Source organism: Rhyacophila brunnea, unplaced genomic scaffold (assembly GCF_057557595.1).
Source record: "Rhyacophila brunnea isolate RB1 unplaced genomic scaffold, BYU_Rbru_1.0 scaffold_6, whole genome shotgun sequence".
Classification (NCBI taxonomy): Eukaryota; Metazoa; Arthropoda; class Insecta; order Trichoptera; family Rhyacophilidae; genus Rhyacophila; species Rhyacophila brunnea.
Window position 1 is genome coordinate 7055734 of NW_028233276.1, and position 24152 is coordinate 7079885.

At 36.4% G+C, this 24152-nt stretch overlaps 1 protein-coding gene across 4 annotated transcripts in view; it reads left to right on the top strand.

Annotated features, from left to right (window-relative positions):
* LOC147065167 (fasciclin-3-like) overlaps positions 1–24152 on the top strand; it is a 672541-nt gene that overhangs the window by 298823 nt on the left and 349566 nt on the right. The gene's annotated exons all lie outside the window — the stretch shown is intronic.

Here is a 24152-nt window from a genome sequence, read left to right on the forward strand (position 1 = left end):
TGTGATCGAGAAATCTCGTTTTGTCAAGAAATTAATTTTCCAAAATTTCGTGAATCTTTTGAATTTTTTTTTGAGTTTAATGAATTTGTCGATAATTTTTTTCGCCGAGGAAAGTTCGTAATAATGACAAGAAATCTCAAGCACTACAAGGAAATGTTAATAATACCAGGTACATATATTGATATTTTTTCATTACAAATCTACTTTTTCACCCTGTCACGCCCCAGCATTGGGGCATAGGACAAACACAATTTCACGCCACTCCCCTCGGTCCAACGCCAACTATCGTGCCTCCCGCCATGCCAGACCTGCAGTGCGTAGATTACTCTTGTAGCACCGCTGCGAGGTCAGGTTATTTGAGGTTGTACGGATACTATCCGTGGCTTTATCCAACCGACTTTCTCTTAGGCATGCTTACATACTGCAGTTTGCAATTTAGAAGAAATCTTTATTTAGCTACGTATTTTTTTCGACTTATACGAGGTATAAATGAGAACTCCGCCATTCTGGGCAGTGTTGACCTGTGTGTCCCTGATAACTATTTTAGAAATAGAGAACATCAGTTGTTTATTCTCACAAGGTGCAGAACCAACCTGCCACTGGTAATGCCAATTGGGAGGGCGATAACTATGTTCAACGAAATTGCTTGCGTGCGTGTTACCTGTGCTCCTGTATGGCTTATAAGCTTCAAAGGTCCCGGATTTTGAGCTTTGAGAATCGATGTCTCCGCCGAATCTTAGGGGTACATTGGTACGACCGCGTTACAAATACTCAAGTTCGTGAGCGGACACAGCAGTCTTTGGAGATTGAGGTAATCAATGTCTATAAGTAATTTTATATCAGTATATTAATACAATTAAGTTCTTTTTAAAACATATTTTTAAAATATTTACGAGAAAAAATTGTTTGGCAGTGTTTGATGAATCTAAGTATCGCAAAACTGAAAAATTGCATTGAAGTTTTTCTTCCTAAGTATTATTGTATTAGTTTTTTTAACATGACATATTATTTATTGTAAGTCTGTAAATACCCGTAGAAATGCAAAAATATGCGGTGTCGTTCTTCTCTGATTATCTTTATTTCCGCCCGGGTAAGTCGTTCTGCTGACTGCTCTGCAAACACTTGTTAAGTATTCCAAAATGTAGATTGACCAGCATTTTTTTCAGGCGTGTGGAATCGCTTTCCTTGCCCTGTCCAGTTGTCTTAGCTATTTATAACTTTATAATTGTATGTCCCTTTTAACTTAATAAACCGTCCGATGGGCATTACTGGGGTTAGGTTAGGTTAGGTCGTGCAAGTGCTTATTATTGAAGCGCCTCAAGTAGAAATCCTTACCTGGTACCTCTATTAACGTACTTACTAATAAATCATAAAATCGTAGGTACTGCCCATAACTATTCAATAAGTTTTTTGGAGCTATCGAAGTTTGTTCAAATCGAAGGCTTGATTTCAATTAAAACCTAATTCGTAACATTTAAGTCGCCTGATTTCTTTAATCTCTTAAAGCGCTAACCTCGAGATAGAATTTACCAATCCGGCTAGTAATCAGTAATCGTAAGTGATTGGCAACCTACGACCTGCGTATCAGATTCGGTTGACCTCTAACCGAACATTTAATTCGTTGCAGAAAACGTGTCACAAATTCTTTTATTTAATTTCGCTAAGTGGTTTGCAAGATTAGTCATTATTAAAAATCGTTTCTAAAGTGGCAATGATTATATTTTGAAATATCTGAATATAGACACTGTAGAGTTCGATTTGACTGGTACCTACATTCTTACAATGTTTCTTCAAAAAAAAAAAACAAATCAATATAAAATCAAATGAGTTATAATATATAATCATTTCCATTACATATTCAATATTTTATAACTAACTGCCTATAGCTCGCGACTTTGTCGAAAACTTACTTACGAAAAACTTACGATAAAAAACATTAACAAATATTTAACATATACTTACTTACATAACTTGAAAACACCTCAGATCAAAAAATCACATTTGAAAAAATACGACGCCTGAAAGGATTTGAACCCGTACCTCTATCTACTGGTATCGCGCCAATATGCTTTATCCAATAATAACGCAATTTGATAAGCATTTCATGTAGGACCTGCTGGTTTAAATTATCGTAATTAAGTAGGAGGCTTGTCTTATAGCTTAATTAACAGGTTTTAGTAGGTTCTTAGGTGTTTTCAAGTTATGTATGTTCAATAATATAATATGGAATGTTAAATTCTCAAATCTTGTAAATTATTTGTTGAATAATATAAATGGTTTATTAACAAACATACAGAATGAAGAAATATACCGATTCGATTTGATGAGTTAGACAACGGTTGGATCTAGTCGCAATTCTACCCGCACTTCATTTCACCACTTCTTCACTTACTCGTGATGAATTGATGTTAACTTCAGAAATAATACCAATAATGTAGTGCAAGATTCGTGAATAGTAGTTTTTTTAGTTATAACGGAGGTGACAAACATCTTGGAATCATAATCGATCATTTAAATTTATTTTATTAATATTGTATCTCGTATATGAAAAACTTGATAATTCAAGTTTTATGCTACAGTACTCTCATCCTCCAAATATATTATTGTTGGTTCAAGTAACCTCATTGTTTAGAGTCGCCAATTTCCAAAGTTCGCCTTGTCCATTTTGTTTGGTTTAGAGATATTCACGAAAAACGTGTATGGAACCTCTACATGAAAGGCATAAATTTCTCTTTTTATAATCAAATTGAAATAAATATATACTTGCGAAAAAAACATCGTTTTCTAAATTAATATTAGGTACACACAATTTTTGAAATATTTAGAGATTTGTCATGGACAAGATGACTTTTGACCAATGACATTATTAATGGACGACGCACTCAATACAGTAGCTAGCAAGTAAATTCGCGCATTCGCATGTATAGGTAGATGTCACGCAATTTCCATTATGCGATATCAGGCATCGGGAATTTATAGCAATATGACCTTTATTGTAATGGCGTTAGAGCAGTGTTTCTAATGTCAAAGTTCATTTGAGCGAATCCGTTCGAACCGAACCATTCGGCAGACCCAACAAAAAGCATCAGTAATTTATAGCAATATCACCTTTATTGTAATGGCGTTAGAACATTTTATACCATTCGGCAGACCCGACAATAAAGTGAGTTTCATTTTCTTTTCCAGATGATTCGTCCATATTAATGTCACTGCTTTTGACACAAGTTTTATGGATTTGATGCATCTTGGAAATGGACGCTTTTTTTCAACTGTTATACTGGTTGCAAAAGACTACTATTGGAATGTTTATAGAATATATCTGCCCCTCTGAATAAGCAATATAACTGCATATTCAGTTCATTTTTGGTCAAAACTGGACATGATGAATTTCGGAAATGGGCGACTCTGACTATTTTTTTTAAAACTCTTCCGCATATCATAGATGCATTAAAAAATGTTGTGAATTTAATACCATTTTGATGCGCGTCCGCGTATTTTAAAATGGACTGCCATAATGATTTCGCTGTAAAAGTTTCATGTTACATAGAAAACAGAAATTAAATTTATTTTGAAAATGATTAAATTTATTACCGCGTGGTTCAAATAACCCCACTTGGCATATTTCATCAATTCAAATATTGTTTTTTTTTGTAATGTAAATTCATGTAGGTACATACCAAAAACGCATTCGAAATTCGAATCGAATGCCATTTTGTAATCTGCATATATTTCGCATAACTCGAAATGGCTGCCTCTAAAATGGCTGACGAATGCAATAATGATTTGGGCGCGCGGCCGGCTTCGCAGATAGCGCCACTATCTGAATATTGGATCTGCGGGAATGGCGCGGATTGATTAACGACATGTCACAGCAAACCAATCCCTGTTGTAAAAGGTCGGGTGCGAAAAGGATTACTTATTTATTTAATTGCGCATTTTGTATCAATATTCAGGTTGGCGATCCCTAAATAAATACTGAAACTTGGACAACGGGTTCGCTGATTGGATGAATGACCGGTGTAAAGCAAAGCTACAATTTCTTAATTGTCGCAAATTCGCACAAAACTTATTTCAACCTGGCACGCATAATGTAGGTATGTCATGCTATGAAAACTGCTCCTAAATATTTTTTTATTATTGTAACCCATATACACATGCGAGCATTAGGCGAGCCGAGGGTGAGCTGCTACATAATTCACGAAATGCACGCCAAACGAGTTTTGCGCATTCCCACTTGGAGTCTGGCTATACAAACATTTTGTCTCGTGAATTGAGCACGCCGCACGCATGGTAACATGAATATTTGAGTCGCTAGATTTCAAAATCAGCCTAGTCCATAACAGATGAATATGAGAAAAACAGCTTTTTGTTTTGTCAAATACACAGTCACAAGGGTGAAAGTTTATATTATTTCGAGTATAGAATATTTAAAATTAATAAATTCCACATTTTGATAATGCAGAAATGTTAGAAAGCAGTAGTTCTTCAGCAATTCACAAAAAAGTCAAAAATACCTAAAGGTGGACTTGATTGATTTTGAAATGTAGCGACACATTTGTATTTCTATAGTTGAGGTGTCTTGTCTTGCCTTGCGCTAAAAACTTAAATGGTTCGTGACGTGCTTGTTGCTCGTTCGTTGGGTGCTAACAATGTGACTAACACTTCTTACCCATATTTATTCATAGGAGGAACTGATCGAATAATATAGTTTTATGTTTTAATGGTATCATTTATTACAACTAACTGGAGTGCGTTCTTATTATGTTATAAAATATGGCTATAGGTCAGGAATATCCAAATTCAACTAGACTGTAATCTATTATCTAATATCAAAACTGGCAGTGATCTATCACCTCATATTATTGTCATTTTTCAACTTAAATAAACGTATTATAAATCGTTGAGGAAACAGAGGCGTTACAAATCAAATAACAACACTTTTAACACCTCAAATACATAGTTATTTACCTAATTTCCCATTCGTCGTGAAAATAATAAATGTTGGCATTTTTTATGGTACCTACTCATTGAATTTATCGTTAAATTATTGTCCTACTGTGTAATGAGTATATTGCGCGAGGTTAAAGCGTGTGGATTCACATCTTCTCACTCCTGCGACAGGCTGTGAGTGATGCAATACTATTCAAGTGATACGGTGAGGTTCATACGGGTTTGTCCTGTTTATTTTGAAAGTGGTGCTCGCGTGATATACCTGCAATAGGTGATTGTGAAATGTACGAAAATTGTGCTTACCACTTAACCAATAGGTACTGTCAAAAATTTGTAAATTCAATCGTTACATTATCATATTATTAATTAAAATATTTACCTACCTACTTATTGCGTATCGCGTTAAATACGCAATTTTACTAATGCGGAATTTAATAATTATTCTAAATGTCATGAACTAAAAACCGCAAAACGATAAATGCGGTGTACCGCCACTGCATCTCTGCTTTACCATTATGACATTTAATTTTAAATATAACATGGCGATATTAAAATAGTCCTGTTTAAATCAAAGAGTTGTTACTGACTGAATAAACAATATATATTTTTTATTAATGTATTATTACTTTCATCAGCATAGTAATAATTTTATCTTCTTCCAATCGTGCCATGCCCTAACGGAGGTCTGTTCAGGGCGATCTTTGGTGAAGATTTAAGTTACACTCGTACCAATGACGTAAGTAAAGTTCTTAAATCACGAAATGCAGCGTCGTCCTCTGGTACGCTTACCGTTAATCTTTCCTTGGATGACAATTTGGGGAATTCCGTATTTTTGTGCCCTCACAATGTGGCCGAAGTACTGATTTTCATGTAAATTGTACGTATTACATTTCACCGTAGCACAGTTTGCCGTGAGCTTTCTTATCGTTATCTTATTGGCAAAATTCATGAATTAAAGAATGAAAACCTAACCTAACCTAACAAATAATCTAGTGTATGGGCTATTTTCAAAATTGATTTGCCGTGGCTTCCTGTAAACCGACAAGAACCGTGTTTTATTTAGATATGAATTCTATCTCAGTAATATACGACCCAGAGAGGTTGGACGGTCTTTAATATACAGCCATATATTTCCGATACAACATTTCACGGTGAAGTGTGATACGGCGAACTGCATGCGTACAAATTTCCGGACATGGAGGTATTGTAGTTTTCTGGTATTGATATTACGCAGATTTTCTCGGTCCTTTCCCATTCGACTGAGAACGCCAACATCCTTATTTATTTATTTACTTATTTAAGAAAACAAAACATTGTGTACATAACAAATCTAATTTCAAGACGTACACAGCATGAGATTTACATTATAACAAATATTACCCTCACAAGAGAGAAGAAGAGAAAATATAAAATAATGCTAATAACAATAAAAAATAAAATTAAAATAAAAACATACTTAAGTAGGATAATTTTATACAGACAAATAAAATTTCGAATACAAAATACATAGCACGTCACCGAAAATGTCTACGTCTTTGGCGAGCGCATTGACTAGTCTTGCACATCTCGCTAATGGTGCCTGATAGGCTTGACACGAGGAAACGGTTCCGGTCCAGAATACATGGCTGCAACCACGTAGGTAAGTGACAAGCGCTTGCAAATTCAAATTCAACAGGACACTAGGATTGGAAAACGTCCGTCGCGAAAACAGGCAAAAGTGTTTCAAGAGCAGAAGAGACCTACGAGATTCAAGAGAGTGAAAATAGTAGCATGCCTCGTAGAAAGGCTGTCGGAAAATAATCATTTGACGAATTATAGAAAGGAACATATTTCGTCACCCTGTCAGTCCAAGGAGTTTTGAATTTTTTTAGTACCACATCTCCGTAGTAATTGCTCAGACCACCTGCTCATCGCTAGAATCAACAAACTGTCCAAATTAATACTTTGGTGTATCCGGTATCGGATGAAGATACCGAAATCTGTGTTGTTAATATGTTATTAAATACACACAACCGCTAATTAAAATCTGTGCTCTTTCCTATTAGTGAAACGAAGCCTGAGGAGAAAAAAATAGGATTTAGTACCTACAACTACTAATACCCGCTATAAAAATAGCTTAACGACCCTTAATAAAAAGCTTTTGTTCACTGTTTTTTTGCGTGCCATTGTTCATTTTTGTGTTGACTAAATATTATGTAGGTAATTAATCAGAACACCTTTTGAAACTTCTAAAAACCTTTTAAATGACCTTACATAATTAATGTAAAAAAATCCAACGCTGCCTCACTGGTGTAAGAGGTAATGCGTCGTAACCAAATTTGCTTTGATTAATTATTTTATTATTAATTACTATTTGATCTTACATTCGCGTGGTTGAAATAGAATATGGTACACATACAGAAAATTATTCGAAGCATATCAATAATTTAATTGAAGTTTCCATTAATAATATTATTGTAATTAGTTAGTTTAAGAGTTCTACATTAAATAATATTAATAATTTACTTTATATTATGTTATAATTAATACACGAGAAGGAACTGAATAAATATAACCTAATATGTTTCAAATATTATATGCTTATAGTTATATTATAATATGCTACAAAAAGTTTCTCTATCATATCGCCGGCGGCCGATATTGGTGCTCTTGGAGCTTGGTATGGGCCGGGCCCCCAGGCTATTATCTTTGGCGGCCCCCTATCGCGAAGGATAAAGGCAGTGTGACGCTCTACAGTAGCGTTTTCCAAATGGTGTATGCGGTAAAATTAATGTGTATGTCTAGTGTTTTATTGTATATTTTAATACTTCCTTTTGAATTATGGAGATGCCTAGTATTGATACACTATTAAAAATTGTATCGTACAACTACATAACTTTAAATAACAATATTATTTAAGGAAAATAGCGCCGCAGGCTGCTTTTTTACTATTAAAGATTTTTTTTTGGTGTGTGTTTATCTCACTTACCTGGGGCTCGATTTCCTAACTATCATCTCGTGTGACACCAGACGACATGACGTAATTGTGGCGTCAGCCAATACACGCTCGAGCGGGCGGCATATTGTATTGGCTGACGTCACAATTACGTCATGTCGTCTGGTGCCACACGAGACGATAGTTAGGAAATCGGGCCCCTGGTCGTCTCGTTTTGCCGGGCCTCTAGGCTAGAGCCATGTCAGCCCGCCCTTGTGGGGGCCATGCAAAGCAATGCCAAACAAGCCAAGCAAGACCAAAATTTCACCTATTCATAAAGCTTGTGATTTCGTGACTGAAATTTCGAAATGAAGAATATTTTTGTGAAGTGGGGGTCTACGTAGTGTCAAAATCAGAAAATGCGGACAAAAATACAGCATTCTCCAACTTGTCATCCAAGGAAAGGTCAACGATAAGCGTAGCAGAGGACGACGCCACATTTCTTGGCTTAACCTGCGTACTTGGTACGAGTGTGCAGCTCCACCGAACTATTCCGGGTAGCATAATTTATGATGAGGCAACGATCGCTTTGATGGTGGCTGATCTTTGCTAGGCGTTGGCACGAAAAGAAGAAGATAATGATAATTTATTATGGCATAAAAGTACTCGACGGAGGGGTAAATTAATACGGTTTTCAAGTAAGTAGTTATTAATTTTTAATAGTCCCATAGTGGGGGAGAGAGATATGAGAGAGTTTTATACTACTTAAGCGTGGATAAACCGTTTATTTTTGTAGTCTTGATAATGGTGTTACAGTCCTGTAGAATTTAATATAATGTATATATATATATTATCATTTTATAATACATACTATCTTATATAAATTTTTTTCATATACGTGGATACTACGTACCTCTAGCGTGATAGAACGTTTCTGATACGTCAAAAATATTAAGGTAATCATATATAACGACTTCTATATTTTAGTTGTACAAATGCTTGAGGTATACTGTAATAACACTATGTAAGACATATCACCTTTCATGCTGAGGACAGATAAAATATTACATAAAAGAGATGGAATTTTAACTATTACGTTATTTTTACGTGTCCTTTGTGGAGACGTTAAAAATAGAGCTTTTCGCACAAAGTTCAACCGAACAAGAGAGCGACTCGGAAAACTTTTGAATTCAATTTGAAACTTTTCAATTACCGACGACTGAAAAAGTAGCTTGTTTTAAATTCCAACATATTTCAATAGGAATGTAACATTACATTATCGGCCTCTATATTATCATTCATTGTAATATTGTAAATAATTAACTTTTTGCGTATAATATGAAACATTGGAAAACAAATTATTTTAAAATTGAATCTCAATACCTACTCCCAATACAAATTAAATTTAAAACTCGTAGTGGCTTTTGTTCGAATTATTCAATTTGTTGGTATCATTCAAGAGTTTGTTTATAAATAATAATATGTCACCATCATCATTATCATCAGCCGGGGTCGGTCCACTGCTGGATGAAGTCTTTCCTTAGCTTCCTCGACTCTTTTCGTCCTTAGTTCTTCGCTCGCGAACATTAGCGGGATGTGAAGCACAAGATTCTCATGATTGCCGTAAAGTTATTTTTGTTTATTTTGCAGTGTTGAAATGCAATTTAGGTATTATTTTTTTGAGTTTGAATATATTACTTAATAAATGACTGCAAAAATAAGAAAAATGTTTTCTTAAAAGTCATAATTTTGTTGCGTACAACAATACCTCTATGCTTACAACCTTTCCCATGTGACAAAGTTTGTTTAATTACAAATTAACTTGAGTAGGTACTGCTGATTTGTGTTTTTAACATGTCAACATTAGGTAATTTTATTATTATTACGTTTTTGCAATTTAGATTAATAAGTTATAATAAAATAAAACAATAAAACATATTTGATTACTTTGTTTGATATTTCTCGAATAATAGCATTATCAAAAATCAGCTTACATACTCGAAAAAATGAATTTTAAAATGCATACAATTTTAATTAAATGCATTCCGTGCTATACTGTAATAAGTGACGTACCTACCCACCAATATGCATTGCTGAATAAACGAATAGTAGACAAAAAACGATAAATTACAGCAAATTTTTGCCTCGATTGTTTTTTTCTTGTTACAGTATCTACCAATTTATCCATATGGCTTATTCAGATTAGAATACACTGACTATGTTTTACTGTAGATATCTCTAATGTAAATAAATAAAATACTTATTATTATGGGAAGTGTTTACTGCATTATTCATAGTCTTTATCAGTATGCGGTTTCATTTTGCAACTTTTCCTCTGATTGCAAAACAATAATAATTAATAATGGGCGTTATATTTTATTGTTATGTTTAGTTACGCAATATTGATACCTAAGCAGGGGCGTAGCAAGGTATTTTATCGCCCGGGACTGTAACGAAAAATGCAATGTCAGGTGTGCACACTGACTACCTACCAACAAAGGATCAATGGTGTTACCATTGTTATATTATATTATTAGACAATGTCAGATCTTAATATGATCATATGAAAAAACAATGTTTACAGAATTAAATAATACAGATTTAATAATTAATAAAAAAAATGTACGACCCTCGAAAACTGAAAGAAAATTAATATCCTGATTTATTTGTTAGTAAAAAAAATCATAGAATTCTTCATATAGGTAAGTACATAAGCAATCGATGAAATATAATCAACATCGTAATATTTAGTAGGTACCTACTTATTTCATAAATATTTTTTAAAGGATAACAAACACCAAAAACATTTGCGCCACAGGCGATTTTTACATGCTTAATTATTTAAGGATGAAATTTCCCATTCGCTTTATATTTCTGCGCGTTCAAATAAAGTCACCCTCTGCGTCGCGGCTGTATTAATCCTGATGTATAAAAACTAAATTGATAAAGAATACAAGATACTATAATAGCTGCACTTAGTTTAAACTAACTAACTATCTTAGAAATAGAGAGCATCACTTGTTTATTCTCCCAAGGTACATAACCAACCTGCCACTGGTAATGCCAATTGGGAGGGCGATAACTATGTTCAACCAAATTGCTTCGGATAAATTATTAAAATAGGGTCTCCTTAGCAAACTCGGGTGTACTTCTTTGAAATAATTGTATTTTCACTGCTCTTGTATTTTTATATTATGTTCCCACTTTATATTTTCATTATTATCGCTTTTTTCTTCTTCTTTATAATAATGTTTCATGTCATGTTGTGAACGTCTTAAACTAATAATTTGCAATGTCCACAATATGTTATAATAATTGAATTGAATTTAATTATTAGATAATGTCAGTAAACTTTGTTCGAGTAGGTACTTCTTTGTGACTCGAAAGTCAAAATGTTAAATAAAGATTATAATAATATGTAACGAACTAATGTTATGTTTCTTCTTTTTCAGGTAATTACCCACGACAGATCCGCATTTATTTTCCTATGAAAATTGAATGAGACACTATTATCTGGTAGGCAATGCATCTTCATTATTTTACACAGATTGTGTTATCAATTTATTTTTAATATGCAATTTACCGTTGAACAAAATATGATAACTGCAGGTCTATGATGATTTGGTGCCGCCATTTAATATATAACAATATACTATTGCATTTTCTAAAGGCAGCGAGGCGTATATTTCACACAATAATATTGAAATATATTATATTATATTACCAAGAGCTATGAATAGTGTAAAAAACTATGACGACTGTCTGTATGACTGTCTACTTCATATAGATATTCTATATTAGAATGTTTGCTACGTCTTGTGTACCTATTAAGTCATCATATGCGGAAAATTGTACGCTTGCAATTTACCGTATCACAGTTCACCTTGATCTGTTGTATCGAAAACAGATGGTCGTATAGCATTGAGATCATTTTTTAAATCTAAATAAAACACTTAAAAGGGACGTAAAAGCCACCTGAATACAATGGTAAAACAGAAGAAAATAAGTAATTAATGTGTAAATTATAAATGCAATCATATATTATATATTCATATAAATTTCAAAAGTAAGTTAGCAAGTAGGCGCTCGTAAGTATCAAGACATATATATCAAATTATTATTCTTATTGAATCTAATAATTAATAAAATTGTACCGATGCTGTCAGCAATGTGTCATGAACAACGCGTCATTTTTTATCTCAATGATATACGTATTTATACGGCCATCTCTTTCTAATATGACAGTTCACGGTAAACTTAGACACGGCGAAATGTAATACGTACAATTTACATGTAACCTACAGTCATAACGTGTTACCGTCGCCAAGATAGCAATCGTCCAGTTGTCCTGGTGTCCAGTTGGCACAAATACATATAGTTGGATAATGAGAAAATGTTACTTATATTTATTATTTTTGACAATACAATACATACTCAAATGTAAACTCCATAAAGTGGCAATCGCTGATCCATAATACTAGATACTATAAAATTTCGTGATACCGCATTTTCACATTCATCCATACGTCTTGATTTGTCCGGCCCAGTGCAAATGTTGAGTTTTGATGAATCGCACAAAGTGTGATTCATAATAATAGGATATGTATAAGTCTTATTTTAATTTAAACCTTATAAATTTTATTATAAATATTTATTATTTTTATAATAACATCTACTAACGTACATTACAATGCAACTGCTATAATATAATCACTCAGTAATCACCCACTCGTTGCAATATGGCATTGTTGCCAGTATGACATAATCATCTTAGTAATCAATGTTATTCAGCGTTCATAATCATCATTAAATGACTCAATTTTTATCAATAGCCACTAGAATAATAATAATCACAAAACCACTCAGACTAGCCAGTGCATATGAAAACGTGTTTAATTTTTCCTACACAATGAACGTTTCCATACCTTTGATATTATTAAATTGGACCGAGATATGCATTCGAAGCAAGCGACCTAATATTTAATTATGAAAAGTGCTTAACATTCTGCTTTAATAATATAAATGGTAAGATTTGAGAAATAACTATCCAACTTATTAAACATATTTATTGTTAAAGTAGTTAGTAGTAGGTATTGCAATACCGAATAAAAATATCAATACTGGTTTTTCGGTATTTCTTGTTGAATACTGGTATTCGTTAAAACATAAAAAAACAGAAGTACTTATCAGTAAATATAGCTATTAAAATCTCTTTAAAACATTATTTTATAGCAAAAACCTACTTACCTGCATTTATTATGTATTATGTATTTCGTAATTAAATGTATTAGGTAGGTAATTAGGTTTATGTAAAATTTGAGATAAAATATTATATTATTATATATTATACGTCCGTTTTTTTTTTTTTAATTTAACCGTTTGCATTTTGATATCCCTCAGATGGGAATGGGACAACTGGGCTCCAGGACAATTGTACGCCGCACCGTTCGTTACGATTTTATACAAAAACTAGACAAAGAATTTTAATCATTTTCTATCTACTATTTCCAGTTTTAATTCATTTTGTTCTTAACATAATGTTTTTTATTGCGGATCGAGAATTATCATGCATGATGCTTTATATAAACATAACAGAACTCTTCTTTTGTTCTCGAACTTAAGGCTGTACCTCAGTTGAGGCACGGTCTAAAAAGATCGTGGCTAGGCGATGCGCGGATTGCGGGTCGGGGTGCAAATGTCGCATGCCGAACGAAATATAATTTGTCATATATCGACCCTGATTGCCCAGCGCGCAAGTACGCAATGGCACAGGAGCGGAACCGAACGGATTATTCGATTCAATGATTCGGTTCGGTCAGTTAAATGCGGGCAAAGGGAGGGCTATAACGGCGGAGCTGATCAAGACGGTTCGGGAAATGGACATCGATTTGGTCCTGGTGCAGGAGCCTTACTCCTACGGCCCCAACCTGGGTTTCAGTGGGGGTCGGGTAATGCACCACGGCCTAGGGTCCATGGCCTGCATCTTCGTTGCGAATCCTACCCTAGTGGTGCTACACCTTGCCCACTTGTCGAGCGAACTCTTTGCCGTAGCGGAGGTCTCCGACCGATCGGGGAACTCCATTGTGGTGGTCTCTTCTTACTTTAAATTCAGCGTAAACATCCTGAAATGCGTCGAGCAGCTCGATAAAATTCTGGTTGCATGCCGCGGCAAACAGATTATAGTGGGAGCGGACGTCAACGTTCAATCATGGCTGTGGGCCCCCCGGGGGCCGCGGTCTGGCCGGGACAATCCGGCGCCCCTCGAGGAACTCGTGGCAACTCACGACCTGACGGTGCTGAATAACTCTAATGGTCCAGCCACATTCTCTACCAACAATGGGGAATCTCACATTGATGTCACTTTGATATCCAATGGTTCTGCCGGACGCGTCGTGAACTGGACTGTCCATTTGGAAGCGTCAGCAAGCGACCACCGTCTGATCACGTTCGCCTACAGGACCGAGAGGGGCCACGCGTCTCTCGCTCCACTTGTGAGCGAGTCACTGCCGAGGCGTTTCAGGACCAAGGGAACCGACTGGGTACGTTTTGACCGCGAGTTTGCTGAGGGTCTGGACAGGATGGCCTCAAGCCCTCCGCCAAAGGACATGCACGCTGCGGCTGAGGACCTCACGAATCTCATTATTGAAAAAGCGGAGGGCACTATCGGAAGGACGACCCCGAGACCGCCGAACCTCGCACCCTGGTGGAAGCCGAGACTGACAAGACTGAGAGACACGATGAGGAGGACCAGAAGGGCCTTACAAGCAGCGCGAAGATCGCTGGAGGGGCCGCTGCACGCGGACCATCCGCTTGCGGTCACCTACAGGACCACTAGACTCAAGTTCAAAAAGGCAATCAGTAAGGCTAAGAAGGTGCACTGGAGAGAGTTCGTCACTGAAATGGGTGGCAATGATCCGTGGGGCCCCCCCTTCCGCGTGATGAAGCTGGGCTTACGGCCCGGAAAAGTCATGTCGGCGGTACGGCGCCCCGACGGATCGTTCACCAATAGCTCTGAAGAGTCCGCCACAGTCCTGTTGGATGCTCTTATCCCGCAGGACAACGAGTCGCTCGACATTGACAACGACCGATTTCAGCAGCTTCGCGTCTATGCGCTGCTCCCCTTAAACACTCCGCGATCCGCAGCCACTACCATGTCCGAGCTAGGAATCCTGTTTGCCAGCCTCCCGATTGGCAAAGCCCCGGGGCTTGACTGCATAGATAACGCGCTAGCGAGAAGGGCGTGGTCTCTTGCCTCACACGAGATCACGCAACTCTACAAAGAATGCATGAGTAGTGGCATATTCCCCGACTGCTGGAAAAAGGGTCATCTCACGGTGATCCCCAAAGCCGGCAGTCGCCCTCCTTGTGACCCGAAAGCGTATAGACCGATTACGCTCCTTCCCGTCTTCGGGAAGATATTGGAAAGATTGATAAACAGCAGGATTGAGTCCCACCTGTCGGAAAACTGTCCAATCTCGCAAAGACAATTTGGGTTTAGACCCGGAAAGTCCACCGAGGATGCGATTCGCTTTGTGATCGATTCTGTGGAGAGCTCTGGCAAGGACCTCGTTGCCGGGATTTTTCTCGACATAGCGGGCGCGTTTGATACTGCGTGGTGGCCCTTGGTTCTGGCAAAGCTTAAGCTGAAACAGATCCCCGGGGACCTCTTTGCCTTAGTTCAAAGCTACTTCAGCAATAGGGAGATAACCTACGACTCCGGCCCCAGCCTGATTCACATGAGGACCACCATGGGGTGTCCCCAGGGCTCCGTCCTGGGACCCCTTCTGTGGAACATTCTGTTTGACGACGTTCTGTCCCTGCCACTGCCTCCGGGCTGCACGCTCGTTGCGTACGCCGACGACTTGCTCCTGCTTGTTGGGGCGACCAGCCGACCGGCACTTGAGCGTGCAGCCACGGACGCCTTGGGCAGAATCCTTAATTGGGGGTTGCTGAACAAGCTGACCTTTGCCCCGAGCAAAACGGAAGCTGTCCTCCTCAGGGGTAGTTCTCGGGTCAACATAACTCGACGGCCGCCCACGGTTCGTTTTGGCCAGACCTCAGTGCGTTTCTCCGAAAGGGTTACGTATCTGGAAGTAATTCTTGATGACAAGCTGTCTTTCGTTCACCACGCCAAGACGGCCGTCTCTAAGGCCAATTCGGCCTATCAGAGAATGGCCCGAATGGCGGGCAGCAATTGGGGACTTAAGCCTAGAGCCCTTAAGGTTGCATACGGCGCAATTTTCATGGGAATTGCCGGTTACGCCTCCAGCATTTGGCATTCTCGAGTAAACTCCTTAACTCTCGTGAGACGCGCACTATTAAGCGGGCAGCGACTTGCGCTGATCTCGCTTACCAAAGCCTACCGCACAACTTCTACTGACGCGCTTGCCGTACTCGCGGGGGTGCTACCCCTCGATCTGCACGTCCAAGTCAGAGGATCGATCACCCTCCTCTTGAGGGGGATCAGCACAATACTCGCCGGTGTCCATCTGACACCACCGCAGAGATCCGAGGACGTTCCTTACAGGAAGACTGTAAGTGACATTGTGTACAAGACCGCATTTGCGGCATGGCAGGCGAGGTGGACCGCCTCCCCCAAGGGGCGGCACACTTACCGTTTTTTTCCAGACGTATTCTGCAGGCACCAAACTAGAAGACTCCAACCTTCGCACTGGATTAGCCAGTTCCTCACCGGCCATGGCAACTTCGCCGCCAGACTCCACGAGTTTGGCTTGATAGTAGATGGGCCGGGTTGTACCTGCGGGCATGACCACCAAGATGTTGAACACATCCTCTGGGATTGCCCGCTTATGGAATTCGAACGAGCGGAGCTGTTTGCCAGGGTCCGTCCTCACACGGGCCCAATTGGTCATGGAGATCTGGTAGCAACCGAGGCCAACTTTGCGGCATTTGAGAAATTTGCAGCGTCGTATGGGGAGCGGGATAGTCCCGACTCTTCTGTAGACTCATCCATTTCAATTCGTGACACTCAGTATGCGGGTACACAAAGCGCTTAACGTCAGCGGACAGCAGAGCCAGTCCAAATACAAACATTTTCTTTCTTAACTTTCTTCTTTCAGCACTACGGTGCATGGTTGCAGCATCAGCCCCGTGCGGCTCCGTCTCGGGACGGAATGAGCACTTAAAATCACTTCTTTCAGACACGTTTAAAGCGTCATAGAAAGCGGCCGTGCATATCCACGGTTGTGCATATATGACGGGTGGTGGTGGGCACTTTAACGTATGTTCTTTTAGTAACAATAATAATATATTCATTGTCATGTTATCTTTTTCAAGTAAATGGGTAACGTGTTTAGTCATCTTTTCACGATTTAAGAATTAATACCCCGGTCGCCATCACGAAACAAATTGACGTGTTCCCAGCTCGACGTTCTCTCTCGAAATGCCAGCGAGTCCAAAATTTCGTCGCGCCTATAGTTGAAAATTATTTTCCGTTTCACTGATGTATCGTTTTAAACATATGCATAATTAAATCATTGTTTATCTATGCATATTTCAATTCTCACCAAGTAGTAAATAATAATATTAAATATATATTTTTAAGTACCTATAATTCATAAACGTCTATCTATTTTCGAATTTAATTCGATTGCGTGGCGCCCAATCGTCCCGGCGCCGAATCGTCCTAGACCCGCCTCAGATACCTCAGTAGGGATTCCCTGAAATTTTATAAAACGTTCCAAGGGTTTCGCCAAACAAAAAAATTACGGGAGATACTGTTTTAGATAATATTAATATACTATAAAGGTGGGCACATAAAATAGTTGTCTACCTGGATAACGAAAATTGCTAGAGTATAACTTCAATTTTATGACGGCAATTATTTTGTCAGTCGCGCAAAGTTAAACTAATTGGAAAAGTTTTCGAGTTTGTTTCTGCATGAAACTTTTTTTATTGATTTTAATGGTGCTGGTTCTATTTGGTTAAGTAATTGATCGGACTTTTACTCGGAAAAGCGTTACTTTTGCACCAAGAAAAGTCCATCTTACTTGGTGACCTGTCCGTTTATTTCAATTTAGCGCTCGTGCTTTAGAAATGTGTGTGTGTAATTGATTCCGGTAATGAATCCGAAAATCAGGTCAAAAACCTATGTACGTCACGTTTCATATTTTTTTCATCAATATCTAGATTCTAAATCAATCCACTGCCAATTGAAGGCATATCAAAGCTGATTCCATTCCTCTCGTTTCTTTGCGTTGCCACATTTTTCCGCAGTATTTTTCATACGCATACATCAGCTTTTGTTCACTTTGGTTTTTCGTTTAGTTTTTCAACTTCTTTTTTACTAATGGTCCATATATATTATTATGGGTACTGATATAATACTCTGACCACCTTTGAAGACATTATTCAGGCGACCAACCCCACTCTATCATATAGTTGATTTGAAAACTATTTTTTTAAATACATTAAAATCTTTTTATATTACGTAATCTGTCCCAGATTTATACTTCACCTTCTAGAGTAGAATGGCGTTGATAAAAACATTTTTTCAGTCAGTTCGGACAGTAAACATGATTTTCGTAATTTATTTTTAAACCTACTTAGCTACTAATGGATGCAGAATGTAAGTTTCAAAGCATGTTCTTAAATTATGCATCTGTAGAATTTACTGTAGTTTTTACTATTAATCTTTTAACACTTTTAAAATCATTTATAACATAAACAAACTTATTATAAACTTAACATTAGTTCTGTTTCTAGTATCGTTTTACAACTGTGTTTTTTGAGAGTCAAAACTTACAGATAGATTAAATGACTTAGTCATTAAATAATAATATGTATACCTTAGTATATATCAGTGTTGCTTTAATGTCATCGCGAAGATGTGACGTTTGACCATCGATTGATCACGAGTTTCGTGACATGTCTTATTCACTAATGACTGACATACATTTAAATGTGAGATACGACAGTTTACAGTTATCTGAAATAATGACTGGATACATTTGAAACTGTGTCACATAGCTGGTTATTTTGCACGGCAATTATAGGAATTGTTATTGTGAAATCGCCAAATTAAGATCAATCTCTGTGGGACAAAAATCTTATGAAATTAATACCCATGTGTCGGAGATTTCTATACAGATTGAAAAACAAAATTTTAACACTTCAGTCGTAAAAATGATAAATACCTCAAGTATAATAGTCAAGTAAGCATAGTCAGTCAATTAAAAATGTCACAATATAAAAGTGGTCTTGGTTTATTATAGAAAATTACTACAAATACAAATATAATAATATAGCAATATAACAAGACAGTAGGTATAATATCCCGTTTATACGCGCATAGATTTACTGCTGACAGTACGTTTTATCGAGGCCATAACAAGAAAATGTACTTACGTGTAAACACGTATTATCGTGCAAGTTGCAAAATTTCATGCATGGATCAAAAAAATTCAGAAGCTTCTGAATTTTCACGCGATCATTGGAACTTGCATGATATATGCACATGCGCAGTAGAACTGTAGTGACAAACTTTCCGGAAAAAATAGTACACCGCGCAACGCATTTTGATGTTTACCAATTTTCACAACCTATCAAATAGCACAATACAACGATAACAACGCGTCTCGCTTACGCTCAAAGAATGAGATTCGCGAGACATACGAAACGTTTAAACAGTTAATATCGCGATAGTTTAATTTAAACACCATTGGTGCCAGTAAATCCATAGGTGTATGTTAATCGCAAGATACACAGCATCATGAAACAGCACATTCGTCCTGCGACGGGGTATCATGAAGAGCGTAGAACAGCGATACTCAACCTGCGGCCCTTTAAGTTTTTATGTGCGGCCCGAAACACATTTATTGTCAAGAATTTCGTATATCTTGAGATTCGTTTCGACTTTGACGCACAGATAGTGACACCCGAAGAGGATTGTCATTATGGTCCACATCAGATTTGGTATAAGACTGTTGCTATTGCACACGATTAATTTAAAAAAAACACGCATCATTTTTAAAATCTCAAAATGTTTTGTAAAAAAGGGGGGGTTTCATGATTTTTTTCGTCACACCAGTAGTGATGCGGCCCGCGTTACTTTACAAATATATGTATTTGGCCCGAAGAAAAAAAAGGTTGAGTATCATTGCCGTAGAACATGAAAATTACTTTTTGCACTCAGTACCTATATACGAATTTTAAATGAACCCACGAAGAAGTAAAAACAAATGCTTTAAAAGAGCAATCACTCTTCGAGTGGACACGGATTGCATTGATAGCAGCATATCCAGAAGAAAAGGAGTCGGAAAATTCATTGTTTTTTCATTATCATAAGGAAAGAATCCGTATGACCTTAAGTAGAGAAATCTAAGAAATCTATTGTGGACTCGATCCAACTTAATTGTGTTATACCCACCTATTTTAAAATGCTCAAATAAAACGTTGCATACTTTGACCATAAATATTATATCGAAAATCAATAAATTAAATTCTTTGAATTATTCAGAATATATTCTTACGCAACTAATTGGAAAACCACAAATAATGCTTGTAAAATACAATGCAACATTTACTCATGTTATCATTATTCTACCAATTCACGATTACTCACATTCAATGCATCATTTTTAATTAACTAATGGTTTAAGAAAAAAATAAAATAAACTAGGTGATTAAATTGACCACTAGGATAACAAAGTTATAATATTATGATTAACAGTGATACATAGATTATACAGAAAAATGATGACGATTAGATAATAAGGGTGATGAATCAGTTTCCATTACAAATCTGACCATAACGGTGGCACAGATACCTCATTGCTAGAATTTGTAATCAATTAGGATCCAGACGGACAAGGGGTTCTAAATTTCAGTCCTATATTTGTGTTTAATGAATAAAAAATATTATTACATAATAGAATATAATTCATAAAGGATTATAATATATTTACGCTTATAACTCCACAATATGCGTTAGAGTAAGATATAATTTCTACGGCTGAATCAAATATTTTTTTCGCGTCGCCGGTAAATATTGATTTGAATGACTGTGTGTTGCTGTAATTTATTGTTTTTGTGTTACATATAAAGTTAGTGGTAATTATTTTTAGCTAATTTAGTAAAAATATGGTTAACTATGCTGTGTTTAAATACAGTAGCCGTACTGAGAAGCAACATGATGGTATAAAGTTTCATTGTTAAGTTAATAATAATAAAATTGAGGTTCTACTGTGCGATATACGCAAGAAACACGGTTTCATTTTGCCGAAATATACCCACTCTCTTTATATTATTACTGTGAGCTTATAGAGATATCGACGTTAAAACTGAATAACCAGTTATGAACCCTATGCATATAGTTTGACACTTAAGGAAAACATTAGATATCATGGCAACGTCGATTTTGATGATCGAAAATTCTGCCAAACCTCAATTTTCTTACATAACGCGATAAAAGCAGTGCATACGCCCACGTGATTACAATATAACTAAATATAACTAAGTTATATTATTCTAATGTTTCATTATCTAAATATTTCTGTGGTATTTGCGTTACTATACGTCAACGATGATTTTGGTTATCTTTTACCCTATTTGTTAGTGCTCTAAACATGAGTGAGTACTGAGTTCAAACCTGTCTCTGAGATTCTTAAGTAAAGATGTTTTTCTCTTAGATAGAGCCATTGATAAAATTTAATACTATCGAATTTTGTATCGATGAACATCAATGAAAATATTATGCAATCGCTATTATCAATTTCACACATGGGTCCAGTACGCATATGTCAATGACATTAATATGGACGAAGCATCTAGAAAATAAAATGACACTCACTTTGTGTCGGGTCTGCCGGATGGCGAAATTCATATTTTAATATCGGTATCCTACGCTCAAATGATCATTCTGCTTGCAAGCGGTCTGGCGACACCGCTGGGTCTGCCCATACAAAATTTCTGACTGTCAGGTTTCGACTCCACCGTTATTATTGTGTTTCAAAATGCCAATGTGCCTAGTTAAAAATTGTAAAAAAATCTACTAAACACTCCAAGAAAGATGGGATATCACTTTGCATGTGTTAGTATTATTTATTATTTATAAAATGCCATTTTAAGATATTGATGAATGTTTATTCAACGCAATTGAATGACAGGAACCATTGGACAGTCAGTCGCCTGTGATTTGCTGGGCTCACTTGCGTCTAATCTCCGAGAAGTCGTAAGTAACCGAGAATCTGTTTCTAACGCAATGAGTCATGACACTAATACGCTATTACAATAAAGGTTATATTACTATACATTCTCGAAGCTTGTATCGCATAATGGAAACGGATACGTCAATGGTCACGTGACATCTACCTATACATCTGTGAATGACTCATGCACAATTTCTCGTGCGCGCCGGGTATGAAGTGAGTCGTCCATTTAATATGTCATTGGCATATGTATATCTACGCTACTGGACTTAGATAATATTATAAATTGTTAACATAACCAAACAGCTATTGACATTACTAAAACTTTATAATAAAAGAATGAACGCGATTCTTTATTTGATTGAGATCTACCTTGTAATTACAAAATTATGTTCTATAAAAACAAATACTTATTTTGTTCTAAAACTGACTGAAAGTGGGTAAATTTGGGTTAAGCTTTTCAGATTGTTGGAAATAGCAAAGTTATTTATTTGTTTTGTTTGTGCCGTTGTCATTGACGATTCTCTTTAAAATAAAGACACCTGCCAAATTGTATTCAACCGCACTTAATTTACCTGGAACAAGTTGTTAGAAGACAGCTAAGCAGGTAGGTACTTACGGTGGCGGTTTTCCTTGAAAATTAAAAAAAAATCTAAGGACAATTACGATATTTCCCTTTTGATCACAAGTTTGAATATTTTCTTGATTTTTAGAAATACCTAATTTGTGGAAAAAGCATAACATTTTGTATTTTATTTCAAATAATAAAATGTCACCACGAAAGAAAAGAAAAGTCCTTGATTCCTACCATTTTTCTATAATTTTTAATCTGTCTATTCTGTTACAACTCATAAACTACTAGACCAATATTGCTTATATTCCCACAAATTGAATTTCTGGGATTCTGTGGTTCATGAATTATATGAACAACATATTAGATTAAAATATAAATTTGATAGCCCATCGACATGGACAATTTTTTAAAATTCTGTTTACCAGAGCGTCGGCCTATGCCTTATAGCGTCGTGGGTCCCATGTTCGAATCCTGGGTCTGGTAAGGTACACATATTGTTTTTCAACTTGTGTATGAGTCAGAGTATGGACCTAATAGGTTGAGCAAGTGGCTGACATCCATTTCTCGTAAATACAAAAATCTGTTAATACAAACCTTCACTCTGTGGAGGCCCATATGATCTTATTGGGATCGGACATGGACGGAAGAATAAAACACATACAACACAATGCGCGCTTCGTTCACGTGATAACTTTTAATGTACGATTTGATGATACATACGTAATAATTATTGGATATAACATATTCTTTAACACGTTCTTACGTTTATTTTATATTTCTACACACTCGAGATTTATGCCCTGTGAAAATCTCACTCAGGAGGCAAACCAATTCCTATTATTTGGGTCTTTCCTGCACTACTATTCTACCACATCACCTAACTACAAAATCAACAAGTTATAAATGTGATATGTAGCATTCATACAGTTAATTATCCAGGGATGTTAAAATACGTGGCCAAATGTAGATGTCTTCTAACGTTTAAACTAGGGATTGCAATACCGGTATTAAAAAACCGGTATTCCAGTATTTATTAATACCGAAATACCGGAATTTTCGGTATTAAGAAAGCACACTCGTTTACGTTTTGAAAATGAATTATAAGTTATGTGCTGCTAATATGCAAATATATTGAGTGAATCCAACAGAGGTGAAAAAATAATAAAAGAAATTTCATCAAATATATTTATATAAGTAATTGTCGCTAAGAATTATCATAATATTATTTCGAAATATAAAACATCCGTGACAAAAATGTTCGCTTATTCTATAAGCGTTGAATTTAAGAAACTTTTCCTGCAGCCGGACCTTTTTGCACTCGATGAGCTTTTGAGGGCTTTAGTTAAAATTATCAATATATTTAAATTATTCTACAATTATGATCAATACATATTTTTAAATGTCAACATAATAAATGTAGTTTTTTTTTTGCTATAAAATAATATTTTTAAAAGATTTTAATAGCTATATTTATTGATAAGCACCTACTTCATTTTTTTTAATGTTTAAGAAATACCGGTATTCAATAAGAAATACCGACAAACCG